We start from the raw sequence: 20,430 nt of genomic DNA on the forward strand, positions 1-20,430 counted from the left end.
CACTTAGAATCTGTCAGTGTTTGGTTGTTTTATATCGGGGGGGTCAAACCTACGGCCCGTGGACCAAAACCGGACACCAAAGGGTCCAGTCCAGCCCATGGGATGAATGTGTGAAATGCAAAAATGACACTGAAGACATTAATCCTGTTAGTTCAGGTTCTACATTCAGACCAATATGATCTAAAGTGGATCAGAACCAGGAAAATAAGAACAGAATAAACAGAAATAATGACAAATACACATGTTTGCCCTTGTTTTAGTGTAAATAAAATAACATAAAATGAAATTACATGAATATTTTTCCTTTTACAAACTATCCTTTAACAAAAAATAAAAATAACTTGAACAAATCTGACCAACCTGAACTGTTTTCATATAAATCAGTGTATTTGTACTAATATTCAATCTGTTCTTAACTGATGCGTGTATTTGTAGATCCACTGTATCTGTACGATAGAATGAATAAGTAGAAATGATCAACTGAGGCTGAATATTGGTAAAATTACACAGATTTTCTTGATAAATTTCAGGTTATTCGTGTTCACATTATTTTAAAGGAAAGTTTGTAGATGTAAACATTTGCATCATGTAATTTTACTTTTTTTACACTAAAACATAGAGAAAAGTGTGTATTTGTCATTATTTCTAGTTTATTCTGTTCTTATTTTCCTGGTTCTGATCCACTTTAGATCATATTGGACTGAATGTGGAAACTGAACTAACATCAGATTAACACTTTGTTATTCTTGTGTATTTTGATTTTAAAATGTATTTGTATAATTGTAAAACTTTTGTTGCATGACAAATGTCATGTATTCGTGTTTTTCGTCTTATTTTTGTCTTTTATAATATTTGTGTCTCGTTGCATCTTGTCACTTTGTTTTCATTTTGTTTAATCTTTTAAGAATACATTTAAACATTAAATCACCTAATTCCTTCAACTTCCACTCATGAGCAGAAAGCAGCCACATTTTATTTAGAAGAATATAAATACCATTCTGTACCTATTCCATCCAAATATTAGTACAGTTTTGATGTAGTATTTCCTTTAAATATTGCTCTATTAAAATAAACCTGCAGTATATTTCATGACATTAGTGTTCTAACTAATAAATAAAACCTCAGTGATGGTTGAACTAATGCCCATGAAGTCAATGTGGGTCCTGGGTGGTGCAGACTAATCCATGGGGTGGTGCAGACTAATCCATGGGGTGGTGCAGACTAATCCATGGGCCCAGTGGATCAGGTTTATCATGTTCACACACTGGGATCAGAGCTTAGTCGGCACTTAGACCTGCACGTAAAAGCTATTTTAGACCAAATATGTGCGTGTGAGCCAGATGGACATATGATGGTCCACATGAAAGATTAACCCAGGACCAGAGGAAGACCAGAACCAGAGGAAGACTAGGACCAAAGGAAGACCAGGACCAGAGGAAAACCAGGACCAGAGGAAGACCAGGAGCAGAGGAAGACTAGGACCAGAGAAAGACCAAGACCAGAGGAAGACCAGGATGCACTAGCATGACCAGAGGAAGACCAGGACCAGAGGAAGACTAGGACACATTAGAATGACCAGAGAGAGACCAGGACCAGAGGAAGACCAGGATGCACTAATAGGACCAGAGGAAGACCAAGACCAGAAGAAAACCCGGACCAGAGGAAGACCAGGATGCACTAACAGGACCAGAGGAAGACCAGGACCAGAGGAAGACTAGGAGGGACAAACGCAAACATCAGATTAACGAGGCGGCAGCGGAGGCGTGGTCCGAGTCAGAGGTCAGCCGTCAGTGGTCAAACACAACCTTTAATCTGACTTGACTGTAGTAATGACCAGTCAGGCACTGATACCCAGAATGCAACACAACAGATGGTGTGAACTCATTCATCAAAACAAGTGTTTCTAATAAGATGGCGCAGATAGCAGGTCATGTGACCAGGATCAAAAGGACCAGCTATGGCAACAATGGCTCGTTCATGTCAAATCAGAGACAAATTCATACAGACGAAGGTTTAATGAGTTTAAGGGTTAGTGTTCGATTGGACAGGAGATGGTAGAAAACAGCTGATCAGTGATTTAAAAATGAATAAAATAAATCAAAAGGAAACAGTGAGTTGGGTTTTTTTGAGCTGGTAGTTTTCCTTACAGTCATTAATTCCACTTGAGAAGCTGAATATTAAAAACACTCACAATCTGAGCCAATTTCTGTTAAAAACATCCAATAATCAACCAAACTGATCAATCAGTCCCAGTTAAAACAGAAACATACATGATTTTAGGGCAAAATTTTTATTTTTTGGACTTCATTTTCCCTGAAATTCAGTAAAAGCTTAACATTATGAATTTGTAAAAATAAAAACAACTCTGTCTAATAAAAATATCAACAATCACATAAATGTTTGAAAACCATAAATGTGTGAATGAGTCCTGACAGACACGGATCAGAAACATCCTCAGAATGAGACTCACATGAACTCAAACACCCTGTGATCAGTCTGTCAGATTTTACTGAAGGTCTGAACGCGTCTGGAATGCCAACGCCGACGCGGAACGAAGACGTAACGGCGGAACAGGAAGTGAGGACGGGTGTCAGGGCCCAGGTATGAGGTAACCCCGAGGGGAACGACAGCTGAGCGAATGAACCGGATGTCTCCAGGAATGGAGGAGGAGGAGGAGGAGGAGGAGGAGGAGGAGGAGGAGGAGGCGCCGTCACAGCTGAGTCCAGATCTGTGATCATATGGCGAGTGTTGACGCTTATGTAAGACCACACCAGAGCGCCACAGCTTTTACTTCTGCTTAAGCCTCTGTTTTCCTGAAAACAGTGACAGAGTCCACGCACAGAGACGGGCTGAACAGGGGTCCGACATACGGCCCAGGGGCCAAATATGGGCCGCCACAGGGTCCGATCCGGCCCCACAGGAGGTATTTCTGAAAACTACACAGAAAATATTAACAATCAGTGATGCTGAACTAGTTTTAGTCAAATCACATCAGCGTTTATGGACCCACCAGAAGTACACAGATGACAGAGAGCAAAAACTAAAAGAAACAGAAGACAGAAAATACATAATAATAACTAGAAAAGCACTCGGAGAGCGCAGACCTCCACCAAGACAGATCAAGACAGATAATCATTTCTTCCTTGTGCCAGTATCAACATTTCCTGAAAATTTCATGAAAATCCATCCATAACATTTTGAGTTATCTTGCTAACAAACAAACAAACAAGCACGCAAACACACAAAGCAAAGCGATCACAATACCTCCTGGCGGAGGTAATAATAATAATAATAATACCAAAATTTCTTCTTGGTTTTATGTAATAAAAACAATATATTATACCTATAAATGAAAACTCCAATGTTTTTTAGTGCAAAAAATAACATTAAATTATGAAAATATTTACAATAATAAACTATCCTTTAGCAATAGAAGGTGAATAACCTGAGCAAATATGAACAACCTGAATGTCTAAAGCAACTTCAGTCTAATTTTACTAATATTCTGTCTGTTACTAAACGTTTTGTCCCTTTGTATCTGATCTGTGATGAGCATGTAGAAATGATACGATGATACATAATAACTCTGTTATTTTTCTTACGAAATTTAATTTTTTTCAGGTTATTCACTTTTTTGGTTGGATAGTTTGTAAAGGTCAATATTTTCATAGTTCAATAGGGTTTTTTTGCACTAAAACAAAGATAAACATTTGTATTAGTCATTATTCATACATTATTCTGTTCTTATTTGACTGGTTGCCCCGTTTCAGATCCTACTAGTCTGAATGTGGAACCTGAACTACAGTGAGTTGGACTCTAGTCTGGAGTGTTCAGGGTCACAGAGGAAGAAGAGTTTAATCAGAAACAGAAGAACAGGGGGGTTTGTTTACACAGATCACAAATATTTAATGGAACTAATGTCAAGACAATTCAATGACTTATTAAGAATCAAATATAATACGACTTCATCATCTGTTTGTTTGTTATTTTCATACTTTAAAAACAATGAGCTGTGACTGATTCATTTTCTAAGTTTTAGAATTAAATCGTTACAAAAATGAGGAAAACTCTGAGTTCTACATATTTACATTTCTCTTCAGTATCTAAATTCATCTAAATCTGACATATTTCTGGGAAACAGACTCAAAGTTTTTAATTCTCTGGGAGTATGTGAGGATCTGAAACATCTGATCCTGAATGTGGATTTACAGTTTTATTCCAGGGCGTTAAAAACCCACCCTGGAATAACTTCAGTTGAATGTGACATCATTGGTGTGACATCATTTGTGTGACTGCAGCTCCACCTGTTTGTATGTCTGTGGTGTGCATGTGTCCTCCAAAGACATTCTGTGTCCTCTGTCTCTTTGTCCACTCTCATTCCAGCCTAAACCTTCCTTTAACGTTCTCCTTCTTCTGTTCTACTTGTGTGAATATGTTGCTGACATTTCATTTCCTACCCCGTAGATCTGCATGACCTACTTTCAGCCCCAAACTGCAGATTTCACTAAAAGGTGAGGAGTTTATGTCCCTAAAACATAAATCCCATGACAGTTCTAGGTTGTTCTTGACCGTGGGAATGTGGTGTTTAAGCTCTGAAAAATGCACAAAATAAAGAAATAATGAAGCAAGTCAAACCTGATAGAACAGCAGAACCCTGGAGGCCCGCTGGCATCTAGCCCAGATAACAGGTGTCAGACCCAGGTCTGTATTTAACACCAACTGAACCCTTAGATGAACCAGTGTGTGGACCCAACACCAGGTCTGAAGGACCCGGGTTCAAAACAGTGGGTTTATGACACTTCTGTCATTTTATCACATTAAAAACAAGCATTTCTATTAGATTTTGGTCCATAAAAGAATTAGTTCATGTTTGGAATGTTTTTCCTTTTTTACATTTTTAACAATTTTAGAGTTTTTTTTTTTTTTTATTTGAAAATTTGAGAAGCACTGTATATGTAGTATATAATATATTTGTATCTAACAGCAGTAGAACAATAACGTGTTTAGTGAGTCCTTTGGTTAAACTGTTGAACGAGTCAAAGGTTCAGATGTCATTCTACTCTAAATGAACGGGGGTCAGTTCATTAGGCAGAGAGCTGTGATCTGTACGGTTCATTTTTGAAAACATTCCTCCATTTGTGCCTAAAACAGTGATGGGGGTCATTGTGACCCACCTATATAGGCTTAGGGTAGGAATAAAAAAAAACTACAGCTACACCAGATCTATAAAAGGTAAATTAAAGATTTAAATGTCATGATGTTACACATGTTTTTGTTGAATATCTGGAATACGAACTTCTCATTCCACAGATATTCTAACAGAACCACCTGACCAGGTCATTTGGACCCTCTCATTCCATCTAAGGGTTCATCCGGGCTTGGTCACCTGGTCCAGTCCATCAGGGCCATTTCAGTTTCTGCTCTTTGTTCAGATCAGTTCAGTGTTTCTGGATCTGGGGCCTCAGATCCACCGCTCTGGTTCAGGACCTGATCCGGGGCCTGTGTCGGTGTTTTGCACAGATCAACAGCTCTTTTGTTCAGCTCTGACCACAAACTGATGAGGTCAGCGGCCTGTATTTGTAGTGGAAACACACCACAATAAAAGCCACGGCAGCGATCGGAAACGCAAGGACCTGTCCACGGACTCATCCAATCAGCTGACTCCACCAGGACAGCAGCGGAACGCAGGCATCGATGACCCCATAGAGTCTGGAGTGACCCCACTGATAACCGCAGATGCCAACAGACACCACCTCTGACAGGTTAAGCCTCAAATGCACAATCCTATTAAGGTGGACAGACCTGACAGGGGCGGCGGCGAGGCATTTACGGCTCAGATCAATGGCTTCACTTCTACCAATCTGTCTGGAGCCAACATTAGAAGAATTATAAGACCACATCAAGAGGAAAAATATGGACTTTTCAACAGTACGAATACACTCAAATGTGGAGAAAATGTCAGTGTTGTGTATTTATAGGTGGGGGAGGGGCTTATGTAAGGCCGCTCAACATGATTCATGAGAAAAAACCCAAATGAACGAGACAGTAAAGACGAGGATGAAACAGAGACAAGGATGAAACAGTAGAGACAAGAACGGAGGGGATGGACACCAGAGCCCAGGACTGACCACAGAACTGACCACAGGACGACCCCAGAGCTGACCACAGGACTGACCCCAGAACTGACCACTGAGCTGACCCCAGGACGACACACCATCTGGAGTCAAAACACCACTGAGACGACACTGAATCAGTGACCAGTCAGGAGCCCCCCCCCCCCAATTAATCCACTATTAATCAGCTCTGAGCAGATGAAACTAAACTTGGTGTCAGCTCTTTTCCAGTCTCAAAACTGCAGTTACTGATCCATAATCTGTTGAATTCAGCTGAATTTGGACACATTCTTCTGTTCTGTTACAGATGGATTAGAAACATTTACCTGCTTCATATACATAATAAGAGTGAGTATTTACCACAATGAATGTGATAATGCAGTAGATTTGTCTCCTTCTACATAAATATGGACCTGACTGGAAAGTATGGATGAGGCATGAGACAGATGGAGCAGCACTGACAGCTTCTGTGTGTTTCAGTCACTGTGGGCTGAATCATAATGGAAGGCTGACATCAGTAAACACCACTTCGCACTTTTAATACAGATACATGTGAACATCAGCAGCTTCATCTAAACCAACAGGAAACAGAACCAGTGTCCCCTGTCCATCAGCGTCTGTTCTATGTGGATCAGAACCAGGTGAATGTGTGAGGTTCTCAGGTTCTGTTCTATGTTCCAGTCCTGTGGTCTGGATGCACATCAGTCGAACTATAGAAGTGGGCGGGACTTTCACTGGAGGAGAACTCAACTTATCCAATCATAGTCCATATCTGACCTCAATCAGTGATCAATAGGAACTAGACTGATATCTGGAACCATTTACATGTTCTAAACCATCAACATATGGACCAGTAGTTCAGGGGCGTCAAACTCATGTAGTTCAGGGGTCACAAATCAGCCTTATCTGATCTAAAGTGGGCCGGACCAGTACAATAATATAAATAATAAGAACTGATCAATAATGTCAACTCCAAAGTTTTCTCCACTTTGAGTGACAAAAGTCGAATTCCATTATGAAAATCAATTTTCATATTTATACAAATCCTACAGTGTGCCTTGAAATATTCTTTAAGGCACACTGCATGTTTATGCGGATTTTTTTGACTCCATCATGAAAATGTTTACATCTATGAACTGTACTTTGAACATAACATGAACAAATTGACAATTCTTTAAAAAATAAGTACAATTTACATTATTCTATTATTCAACAAATACACAAAACATTTAATAACAGAAAGAATATTGGTGCAATTCCACAGACATTTGTTAAGACATTTCAGGTTGTTCATTTTTTTGTAAAAGGCTAGTCTGTAAATTAACATGTTTATTTAATTTTATATTTTTAAAACGAAAACAAAGAAAAATATTTGTGGTTTTCATTATTTGTAGATTATTCTGATAGTATTTTACTGGTTCTGACCCACTTTAGATTGAACTGAACTAAAATGATTTGGAACATCCTTGATCGTTCAGATCTTCAGTGTAAGTTTTACTTTTCACTAATTCATCCCATTGGACCAGACTGGACCCTTTGGCGGGCCGGTTCTGAACCACGAACCACATATTTGAGACCTGTGCATTAGACGGAAAGGCACATTTATTTATATTTAATATTTCAAAACTTTGTAAAAAAAAAAAAAAAAAAATTAAAAAACCTAAATTTCTCAAAACTGTTAACGAACTTTGCAGACATTGTCCCAAATGAAGATAAATATAACATTAGAAACGAATCTGATCAGTAGTTTAGTCGGAGAAGATGTCTGAAAGAACTGCTAACGAATACGATACGCTGCCGGACACAGCGTCTTCATAACAGCTGGTGGTTGATCAAGTCGGTGACATAAACACACCTAACTGACAGATATTCTCTACTCTCTATCTCTACTTCTACCATCCACAGAGCGAACACACGATCCATCATGTGCTGAATCCAAAGACACTGATAACATAAGGTTAGGTCATCAGTATTAATGACAACCAGGCCACGCTCAACTGTTCTGTGGATCTGAACTATTTTCTGCAGCACACTCAACACTTCAGCAGAGAAAAAATGAAGGTGTACAATGAGCTGGGAAATCAATAGGAGTCCATCAGCAGCAGTACGAGCTGATGTCGACTTGGAGAAGGTGATTAAAAATGCTCTCGGAGGTTTGACTTAACAGGTGATGCATTAGTGAGTGCACATCTGGATTTGGTTTCCTGCCGTTGGATGAAATGTGCGTCTGCGTGCGATTCTGCTGCTCATGCACTTGTTTCTTTAAAGGAGCGGTGACAGTGCCGACGGCTTTTTCAGCAGAGACTCCGCCCCCTTCTATCCCTCCTGGTTTAAAACGTCCAAATGACTAATGTGCCTGCATCTGTCCCAGCTCCGGCTTTTGCCACAGCGTTGTCAACACCCTTTTCTTTTTCTGTATATCCCAGTGCTAGTGATTTAACATCAGTGATGCTAAAGTGGGCGGAGCCTGAAGGGGTGACGCTCATTAAGGCTAACGGGCGCCGCTGACGATAACAGACAGTAGAAAAACCAGACCAGACCAGAACCAGGACCATATCATAGCAAGAATACACTTCGACAACCACAACCAACAGGCCAATCATAAACTAAAATAAACTCCTGAAATGAACAGAAGCAAAGTCATAAACACCTGAATGAAAAAAAAAACAACAACCAGGTGAATAAATCTGGAGTTTAACATAAAAGTGTCAAAAAATCTAGGTCATCTATGAGTTTAATTTGTTTCCAACTGTTATTTTATGTCAAAGTCAGTCATTCCGGTTCAGCAGAATGTTCCATCCTGTACATTAATCAATCACTAATCGTTAATCATCTATTTACCTGCATGAAAACTGATCAATGGGACAGAAAAAAAACCTGTCACATCCCTGTTGTTATCACATCATTTCCCACATTTTCAGATTCAGTGGCTGCAGTGGTTGATTCGCTGTCATTAACACTACAGACTTTGGTATATTAAGATATTTACCAGTGCACTGACCTGTGGGGAACCCTGTGTTCTAGATGTGGTCATTTCTGATGTTGGGCAGAACTGACTAATGGGAAAAGGATGAGTATATTTTACAAGTACGGACATATACATTGTTCGGTAAATCATTCTTTAAAATTGAAATGACAGTTATTAATACCAATATCTAGGGACTGAAGTTAGTAAATGTGATGTTGCTGTTTTTAACTTCATTTCTCATCATGCAGCGTGGTACTTGTGCTTTCTGTCAACGGTCGTGGCCATAGCAACGGGATTGTAAAATATGAAGATTTCATATCACGGTTATTGTGACCAAAATTATCACGGTTATCATAATTATTGCTGGTATTATTGAAAATTGTGCTCAAAATTTTCAAAAAGTACTTATACACACACTGAAATAATTTAACCAAGTTTTAGTTTGAAAAAAAAAAAAAAGACAAATAAAATAAAAGGCACAATGTACCTTCTGTTGGCAGAAAACATTCAAATATTAACCTTAGTGGTCTGAGCCTATTTTGTCCGTTTTTTCAGTACTTTTGATTTGCCTTTATATACTATATAAACAAATGTTTACTATACCCATGTTTGGATCTTTTTTTCCAGCACAACTTCATCTATATTATCTGCCTATTATTTTTTTCACTTTACCTACTCTATCAACACAAAAAGGACAGAAAACACACAAAACATAAAATCCGATTTGAAAAATGTATATAATTTATTGCACAAATAACACACAGACACTTAATGAATCATTTCAAAGACTTTAAAAGTGAATACTGGTTCCAAATATTAGGTATAGAAAAATCAATGGAATAAATTAAACCTATACTCAATTATTTGACATAAAAGCAGATCTTTACATAGGGTTTTTTCCCCTAAAAGTGCGGTAATCAAACACGGTTATCATAGTTAGAATTTAACGGTAATACTAACCGTTGGCATTTTTACTGCGGTTTATCGTTATACCAGTAATTGTTACATCCCTAGATTAAAATGACTAATATCTGCCAAAATGTTGGTCCCATTAACTTACCGTTTTCACTAGTCTGTTCATTGACCATAAATACATATATATGACAAACTACAGCAGTCAGCTCTGTACGGAGGACACACACACACAGTCCACTAAATGTCCAATCCTACTGTGTCCAAACATATTGCCTGCATTTGGTGCAAATGCATGCCTCCTTCTTCATTAGATTCGTTCCATATGTTCAGATAAATTAGTTTTAAACTTACACTACAATAATAAAAACACTGTAATTATTGGAGTGACATTTAATCACAGTCTGAAATGTCATCGTTGTGATCGCCCTGATTAAAACAGTCCAACAGAACCGTCCCCATGTGAGGACGTGCGCCCCGTTTCATGTGTCTATGGACGTGGACGTGTCCCAGTCTCATCTGTCAGTCAGTGTAGGGGTGGGTCTTAACTGTTGCTACTGGCTCATGCAGCTCAGGAAATGCCTGAATGGGAGAGGTGGGAAATCAGAGGAGGCCCAGCGACAGAGAAAAGGCAGGAGGCAGATACCGTCCCCATGTGCTTATTTTGACAGGAGCCTCCCAGTGTCAGAGGACGCTTTCCTGGTCAGAAGTGGGAGCTCTTCGCCAGCAGAGGACCCCCACTATCCACCACACACACAAGAATCTGGCCTCCGTCCCGCTCTGAGGTCCATGCGGGGGAAACGCCACTTTCTTCCCTTTGTGAGGAATTCAACAACACCAGCGTTCAGCGCATGCCCCGATCGGCGCCAAGATCTGGGCCGGTTCAGGGGTCCGGGGTCCGGTTCTGCTCCCAGAGCTGGAGGGGGGGGTGGAGTCGAGGCCCAGCTGAAGCTGCACCAGAACCAAACCGGCTGCCAGGAATGTCAAACGCTTCCCAAGGAAAGAGAGGAAGGAGAGGAAACCGAGAGAATATTAATACATTTAAGGCAGAAGGAGGGAGAAGAGGAAGAGGGAGAAGAGGAGGAAAAGAGGAAGAAAATGGAGAAGAGGAAGGAGAGGAAATCAAGAGAATATTAACACATTCAAGGCAGAAGGAGGGAGAAGAAGAGGAAGAGGGAGAAGAGGAAGTAAAGGAAAAGAGGAAGAAGAGGAAGGAGAGGAGGAAGAGGAAGAAGAGGGAGAAGAAGAGGAAGGAGAGGAAACCAAGACAATATTAACACATTCAAGGAAGAAGGAGGGAGAAGAGGAGGAAGAGAAAGAAGAGGGAAAAGAGGAAGGAGAGGAGGAAGAGGAAGCCAAGATAATATTGACACATTCAAGGCAGAAGGAGGGAGAAGAGGAAGGAGAGGAAGAGATAGAAGACAAAGGAGAGGAAGGGAGAGACGGAGGAGGAAGAGGGAGAAGAGGAAGAGAGAGAAGAGGAGGAAGAGGAAGTAGAGGAAGAGGGAGAGGAGGAGGAAGAGGGAGAGGACTAAGGCGAGGAAGAAGAGGAGGAAGAGGAAGCAGTTGGATGTGGTGTAGATGATTGGAAGTGAGGACAGGATGGAGGATCAGCTTCGTTAGGATTCACTGACATAAACAAGAAGTACAGCGTAAACGGTCCAACACTGACGATATGAATGAAAACCCGCAGATCCAGAACCAGATCCAGAACCGTGTCAGAGCCAGTAGAGGGGGTACCAACACAGACTGTGTGGCAGGTCTGAGGTTCAGGTCACAGTTCCAGGACGGTGTCATTGGTCAGTGTTTGAATGTAGTTCCAGTGGGCGGTACCAGGTGATTTATGGGTCACATCCTATGCTGTCAACCATACACAAATTTAAAATAAATAAATAATAAATAAATAAAATCACACACAAATAACACACAGTTTAGGGTGTTGGTGTTATTGGACCACTGCTGTTAAGGCTCCTGTCTCTGATACAGAACCAAGAAACACACCTGAAACCCCTTACAACACTTCCATCACACCACACACACACACACCACACACCAGTCAATACGTTCTGATGCAGCTGAATGCGTGTTGTATCCGTGACGCAGACCATCAGAACGTTTCGTCACCATTCTCAAGGACACCGACGGAGTGCCGGCGCCGCGGTTACGACGGCCAAAGGAAATGGTGGATTACAGCGCCAGCATCCGTGTGCAGCGTCAGATTACGAGCTCCTCTTTTTTTGGTGTTATGAAATCAGATTAGTGCAGGAGAAAGTCCATCCAAGCCAGGACATGGGTGTAATCTAGGAGGTGAAAGGGGAACGCCCACTCCTATGAAGGGCCTCCATCAGGTCCATCAGAGTTTAATGGATTCATATCTGCATTAAAGTGAACACACACAGAACGGACGGAACATTCACAGATTAAGAACAGGGATGAGGACGGAGATGGAGGAGAGGATGAGCAGATGTGGTTCAATTCATCTAAAGCTGAAAAAGTCTAACAGCTGCTGCAGCCTTTGGCCCATCAACAGTTCAAACTATGTGTGAGTGCATTAGCATCTATAGTTAACTATAGTATATAATTAACTATAGTTAACAAAAAATTCAAGTCTATTTTTTATATTTTACTATAACACACTGTTTTAAGTGTTTATTAAATTTAATAATGATAATTAAAGGCCAGATATTGAAAGTTAAGTTCTTCCTGGAAAAAAGGCGCAAAAGAATTGGGAAAAAACTAATTTTCTGACACTTTTATTGCAAAAACCACATAAATAAATCCAGGCCTGTTCTAATGGGAGTCTTTTCTCATCCAGCTGATGATGCACACGAGTGCGTTTTAATAAGTTTTAAGGCCAACTCTGGCTTCTATTGTGCATTTTATCCCTTCACTATTTGGTTACTCAGCAACATCACCAAAGCCCTGGTCAGCTATTTGTTAAGGAGAAAACAGGGAAATGGTGGGTGGAACCCCCCCCCCCCCCAGGGGTTTATGTTACCTTGGAAGACGCTTTACAGAAGCTAAAAACTTGGCTTATTGGAGAAAACCCCCGCCGTGCAAATGCCACATGGTATTAGAGACACGGGTAGAGGGTGGCAGACTGGCAGCAGCAGCAGCGGAGGAATAAAAACGACTGTCCAACTGTGGAGGCTCCAAAAGGATGGAACACAAGACTATTCTCACTGGAAGAAACCAAAATGAGATGAAGCAGGAAACGACCCATGAACCGAATGAGGTTAGATTTCGATACGAGGAAGTTCATTATGGTCTGGATTAGTGTCAGGTCCAGAAAACAGTGGAACCTAAAACACCATCTGATCCACAACGAAAAGGCAATCAGTCGGCGAAGTCACAAAAGAGGAAAGAAACTACAACATACTCACTGTTCTGAAAAAATATTCAAAAGGATCAATTATCTACAGAGTGCACAATAATGTCAAATTCCACACCTAAAGGGTTAATCACCCACAGACCACAACGAGCAAAAAGCACTGCAGTTTATTGCTAATTAGTAAAGACCTATTTTTGATAACAAGTAAGAAAAGTGTCATTTAAATGTTTAATTATGAACTTAATGACTATCAAAGAATGAAGGTGAATAATATAAAACAAATGACACATGGCATTAATAAAAAACTATCGTTAATGGGTTTTAGAGGATAATCCCTGCAGTCTGAGTTTGGTCATTAGGGTGGTTCACAATATGATGGTATGGGTAAAAGTTTTCTAAATTATGTCAGATCGTATTTGCCTTGTTCCTATTGCCATTGTGAACATCTGTACCAAAAATTGAGTCAATACGACGCCAGTAAAGGGTGGCACACTTTTTCACAATTTTTATTGTTCTACATAAGAATGCGTAACTTTTGCAGAAACATAACTTAAACAATACAAAGATAAATCTTCTCATTAATAATCTCTCCCAGTCTCCCAGTACTTATGCTACATGTGTTAAAACATTAGAACAGTTCAAACACTATATTCCATGTATGAAGACTTTGTTCTCTTTGATACTTTATCTCTGTGTCCTTGCACAAGGCGGAGCAAAAACTGCTTTTGGTCTTCATTTTGCACAGATTGTTGACAGTGTTTAGCAAGGGCAATGCCTCTCTGCACTGTCATTGATGACCTTCAAGGAATAGACTTTTTGTCTTTTCAGACTCATCTGTGAGAATGGACCTCACATCATCAGGGTTACTTGTGCTGTTAATTTGGCCTTCAGTAAGAACTTCAAAGAAGTGGATTGAGTGGTGAGTGACAAGGCTAGAGATGGTAGTTGTACTGTTCTTGCGGAGGAAAGACTTGGCATCAAGTCTTTTCAGCATCTTCCCAGGGCGTCTTTCAAGATTTCTCAGCATTGCCTCCTTTTCTTCAGCATCAATGTGAGCATCAAAAAATGCCAGGGCGACGAGTTCTTCTGACAGATGCCACAAATGTTGTCCAATGTCAGTGCGGAATCTGCAATGCTTTTATCCAGATACAGATGCAAACTCTGGATCAAGTCCAAATCATTCTTTGGAGCATGTGTTGCCAGGGAAGCCTCATGCCAAAACATTATGTAGACGAAACAGACGAAGTTGGTAACTTTCCTCATGGATTGCTGCTTCAATGTCAGACTTGTCTGGGCCTCAAATAAAGTTATTTTAATGCAGTAAATAGCCTTAGCCATCCACCATGCCTGATGGTAAGCTCCTGGTGCTCGAAAATGGAACGTTAATAATTTCAAAATTGTGAAAAAGTGTGCCATCCCTAAATGTCCTGCAATTGACTCCATTTTTGGTACATATGCTTTAATATCAATTGGAACAAGGCAAAAAGTGATCTGGCAGAATTTGGTGAAAGTTTATTTTGTGAACCACCCTATTGGTCATTTTCTTTAAGTTGACTTGATGTGAAAGACCTCGAACAATGTAAAAGATGCAACTACATGGAAATAAAGTAAAAGAAATGTCACAATAATGATTTTGTGATTCAGTGTTTATTTTGGTCATTGTAATCTGAGATTATATTTAGAAAAAGAGGAAGAAGACGGTTATTTGTGGTTTAAACTGTCCTTCATGGTCAGAACATTGAACAAATGTGGCTCTAACACACTCTCTTATTTATTTTCTATTTATTTATTTATTTAATTCCCAACTAATTTCTTATTTGCAAATTTATTAAAATAATCAGAGAATGTTCCACATCCACATATATCATCTAAAGGAAACATGGAAACATTTCAATGTTTTATTTGAGAATGAACCACATAAAGCCTCACTCCTTCAGTTAATGATCATCACTATGTCACTGTTAAAGTCCAAACATAAGATGGTGGTGGTGATGATGATGATGAGGTTATGGCCCAGGTTTAAAGTGACATCCCCAACATCAGACCACGGCTGAACTTTCACTGACACTTCAATAAAGAACACTTTAGTTTAATACCCAACATTAGAGCTGCACAGTTCAGCAGATCACAAGCATCAGATCAGCTGATGCACACGGATCATCACAAAAGGCTGAAATGTAAAGGTCCAGATGGAGGAGGAGAAGTGCAGGAATGAGAGCCACATCTGAAACGTCACATCCATCAAATATCACATATGCTGCAGAAAACCAGAAACACAAGCTCTGCTGTGGATTCAATGACAGCAAGCACAAACAGGAACCAACGGTCCACTACTGTCACAAACTGAAGCAGCACCCACAAGATAAGGAAAGATTAAGATAAGATAAAGATAAGGTAAGGTGAAGATAAAGATAAGATAAAAAAAAATAAGGTAAGATAAGGTAAGGTTAAGATCAGATAAAGATAAGATAAGCAAAGGTAAGGTAAGGTAAGACTTTATTGATCTCATCATGAGTAAATTTCACAGTTAACAGCTGCAAAAAAAAAAAAACAAAAATAAAAACAAAGTGCAGAGAAAACAGAGAAAAGATACAAAACTGAAACATGTAATGAGAAAAAAGAACTGTCTATTATATAAATATTATATCAATTTGGATATAAATTGAAATATTCTTTAGATATTTACACTATAGTTGTACATGCACATGGTGTGTGTGTGTGTGTGTGTGTGTGTGTGTGTGTGTGTGTGTGTGTGTAATAAGTGCAGGTTGACTGATCCCATCCATCAGATGGTGACTGTATCTGTAAACCTGCTCTGGTTCTGGACATCAGGGACATCAGAGACAGGATAGTTCAGGTTCCACATTCAGTTCAATATGATCTAAAGTGGATCAGAACCATAATATGATCTAAAGTGGATCAGAACCAGTCAAATAAGAACAGGGAAAGGAGGTAAAATTACATCACGAAATGTTTATGTCCACAAAGTTCACATTTTTTGGCCAGTTTGTTAATGTTTATATTTGTCATTAATTCTATGTTATTGTGTTCTTATTCTCCTGGTTCTGATCCACTTTAGATCATATTGGTCTGAATGTGGAACCTGAACTAACATGAGTTTAACATCATTTATTGTTTAATATCTTCAGTGTCATTTTCTTCATTTCACACATTCATCCTTTTGGACCAGATTGGACCCTTTGGAGGGCCAGTTCTGGCCCACAGGCCATAAGTTTGACACCTGTGCTGTAGATCAATAAAAAAACACAACAACAAATAAATGAATAAATAAAGGCCCATGTTCTCAGACCTTTAAAGACTGAAACCCATATTTTCCAGACTGAATAAACTGTTTCCCTTTATTAAGGCTTTAAAGTCATGTGATTATTAACGAGGAACAGCTGTGTGTGACGTCACAGCGCATCACCATCAAATACATGGAAACAGCCCCATGGGCTCATCTGAAACTGGACACCACATACCCTGGAGGCTGGACCAGAACCAGAACAAGAATCAGCCCAGCCCCTGACAGAAGGCCAGGCCTGGGGCTGGGCTTCCCTGAGGCCTTTGACACCAGTAAAAACACACACACAACCAGGACGGAGGACGACCCTGCAGCGTCCACGTCCTCCAGAACCAGAACCGGAACGGTCCGGCCTCTGACAGAAGGCCAGTCCTGGGGCTGGGGCTTCCCCCGAGGCCTTTGACACCAGTATAAACACACAGAACCCGGACAGGGGACGACTGCAGTGTCCATGTCCTCCACAGAAACATGAACCACTTGTGTCACACAGACTCGTCCACTGAACCCACAAGTCCATTACACGTCAGATAAACGCGCGTCCACGTCAACGCCAACTGGAGAGGCAGCCGCTGTACTGGGAACAGTCAGTGGGATCCCTACGCCGTACGCCTGGGCTCATCAATAAACCATGGTCGTCCTGGGCCTTATCCATCTTAATAGAGCCTTGTATGTCGGCGCAGACAGCGTCAGATCAGCCCAACTCTGGAAAAGCACCAACACCGACGTCCTGGGAACAGCAGCATGGAGACGACATGGACACAGATTTCACACACTCCTACAGAGAACAGAGGCAAACCCACCCACCCACGAACGGCAGCGGCTTTTACAAGAAAAAAAGCTGATTAAAATAAATCTGTCAGAGGTGAACTCTCCTTGACTTTCCAGAGGCTGGAAACTGCTGAAGCCGGTGAACAAAGGAGGCGTTGACGTAATAAATATCTAAAAAATAAACCAGCGCCCAGCTCATCAAAAATAGAAACAACAGCAGTTAACTTCAGTCGGATGCATTAATAATAATCCAAACGCACTCAAATCATGGATAAAGCTGTTGTGTAGAAAGGCAGTGTTCATGTAGAGCAGGGGTGTCCAACATACGGCCCAGGGGCCAAAACCGGGCCTTCAGACACTCCGGACCAGACCACGGGATGAACTCACAAAATGTAAAAATTACACAGGATGACACTGACAGTCAAAGTGTACTGATCATAAAGTTAAACCTTTACTGTCTGATTGTATTTACAATTACATGACATAATTATCAAGTGGAGATGTGGAGAATGTAAGTTGAGATATACTTTATCTAAAAAAAAAAAAAAAAAAACCCTGTAATTTTCCAGTTTGGAATAAATAAAGTACCTCTACCTATCTTTATTGGTGTTAATATTGATCAGTTATTCCAGTCAACAATCCAAACAAACTAAAATGATCCAAAAATCTGTTGAATTTCATTAAATTAATAGTTATGTTGAAATTGATCCATGGGGGTCCTTCACATTCACAGTTTTGAGCAGAACCTCAGTACAAAAACACAAGAATACTGAGGCAATTTGAGACAGTTGTCTATAAGGGGTTAAATGACCCATATTTCAGTTCCAGGTGTCTGTTACTAAATGTTTGGTGCCTTTTTAGATCCACTGGGATCTGTAAGTCACATGTGTAAATGACAAACTCATGCACAATATGGTTAAAATTGCACTTATTTTTCTCAAGAAATTTCAGGTTATTCACATTTTTTTAAAGAATAGTTTGTAAATGGAAACATTTGTATTCTATAATTTTACTTTTTTGCACTAAAACAAACAGAACAGGTTGTATTTGTCATTGCTTATAAGTTCTTCTTTTACTGTTCTGATCCATACTGAGCTGAATGTGGACCCTGAACATAAATGAGTCGGATCTCCCTGGTTCAGCCTGTGTTTGTGTGAGTACATACTCTACAGTTAAAGTAAAACACACTACTGGTCCAAATACATCCATCATCCACCTGTAAAAAAAACAACCCTTCTATGTGTCTGAACAGAACACAAACGGAGTCTAGATAGAGCCAAGAGGAGAACTTTAGAACCTAGACACAGAACCGCAGCCAAACACCAACCATCACACTGTTTCATTTACACAGCCGATCAATCACTATCAGCTGATACTGGTTCCAGCTGGACCAAAACCAACACCAGGCTTTTCAATGAAACCAAACTGGATCCTTTTTTTTTTCTTTTTAAAGCTGATTTTGTTTTATGTTTGATGTTGAAATGCAATTGTATTGATTGATTCCTTTGAGAATGCTGCTTATCCTGCTTCTAATCAAGTCAAAGATGGTTCATTTCTGACAGTTTGAGGGTGGGAGGAGGGGCTGATATTGGCTTTTTCATCTCCTAACTATTAACATGACATGATAATAAATTTTAAATGTATCATCATGTCTATTCTGTTGTTTTTACTTGGTATTTTTATCAGTTTTTAAGTGTACAGCTGCTTTTATGTCTTTTTAATCTATTTTTGTATTTTAGTCTATTATTTTGCTTTTTATTCTTCTGTATGACACTGTTTTAATTGTACAGCTGTTTAATGTTTTTAATCTATTGTTGTATTTTTTCTTTCATTTTTGGTTTTACCCCTGTAAGTCGCTTTGGAAAAAAGCATCGGCCAAATGCACAAATGTGAATGTAAAATGTTTTGTGTCAGCCTTTTCAAATGCACTATCTGTGGACCGATAGATTCATTGACGATGATGAAAAACGAATAAAAAAGCTGTCACACTGAAAGATCCACTGGTTCCTAATGCCACCGGCGTCAGATCCGGATAGAATCATGTGAAATCAGACCGTCTGTGTCAAACATCCAGGGTTTTCACACATGTATTGATTGGATCCACGCTTGCAGACTCGTGGACACAGAAGAGGCAGCAGAAAACACACACACACACACACACACACACCCCAACCAGAGGCGGATCGACTGGAGAGGAAACCCTCCCCTTCGAGCCCAATGAGTGGAACAGATCTAGGTCAAAGCTGATTAATGTGCCCACAGTTCCCGAGAGGCTTCTGGTCAGGTGGCAGCGATGCCTGCTCACTGTCGATGAATACTAATGCAGTGGATGACTGAAGCCCACCATGTTCTGTACAGTAAACGGTGTCACTGGAAGCTCATTAAAGACTGTGGACGGAGGACATTTGCATCTGCACACCAAACAGCTGCTCTGTCAACACCGGAGGCTTTTACGTGTGTGTGTGTGTGTGTGTTCACTGTACATGTGTGTGAGCAGTTAGCCTGTTAGCATCAACATTAAAAACCCTGGATATACAGGCTCAGCTGAGTGTGGATAAAGGGCTGTTTTTATCCGACAAATGTCACTGTGTTTATGGAATTATGTGTCTATTAGGAGGCAGTGGTTCAGTAAATCCGTTAAAGCCAAGGCCCCAGTCCACATTTAAAGTGTGCTAAGCATGAATCCACAGCACTAGTACAGTAGAAAAGCCTTTGACACATATTAGCTGAAGTTTTGCTAGCAGACTATCATAACGGATCGAACTGAATGTGTTCATCAGACAATAACAGTTGGAAACCTCCCCGAAGTTGGTGACATTTGGCAGATTTAACGTTTAACCTCGGTGTGTTTCAGCCCAGGCTTTAAACGACTGATAAATAATACATGTGAGGGTTAAGAGGCTTTTAGTTGAATCTGTGAGAGGACAGTGGGGCTATTTGTTAGTTAGCATTAGCCGCTTATGCTAGTTAGCTCGGGGTTTAGCAGCGGGGCTCCGGGATGGGAACGGCTCCGCCCCGCTCTGAGCCCTGGACC

The 20,430-nt window shown here is 40.2% G+C and overlaps 1 protein-coding gene across 4 annotated transcripts in view; it reads right to left on the reverse strand.

Annotated features, from left to right (window-relative positions):
• LOC115434379 (phosphofurin acidic cluster sorting protein 2-like) overlaps nucleotides 1-20,430 on the reverse strand; it is an 84,823-nt gene that overhangs the window by 63,996 nt on the left and 397 nt on the right. The window lies entirely within an intron of this gene.

Source organism: Sphaeramia orbicularis, chromosome 15 (assembly GCF_902148855.1).
Source record: "Sphaeramia orbicularis chromosome 15, fSphaOr1.1, whole genome shotgun sequence".
Classification (NCBI taxonomy): domain Eukaryota; kingdom Metazoa; phylum Chordata; class Actinopteri; order Kurtiformes; family Apogonidae; genus Sphaeramia; species Sphaeramia orbicularis.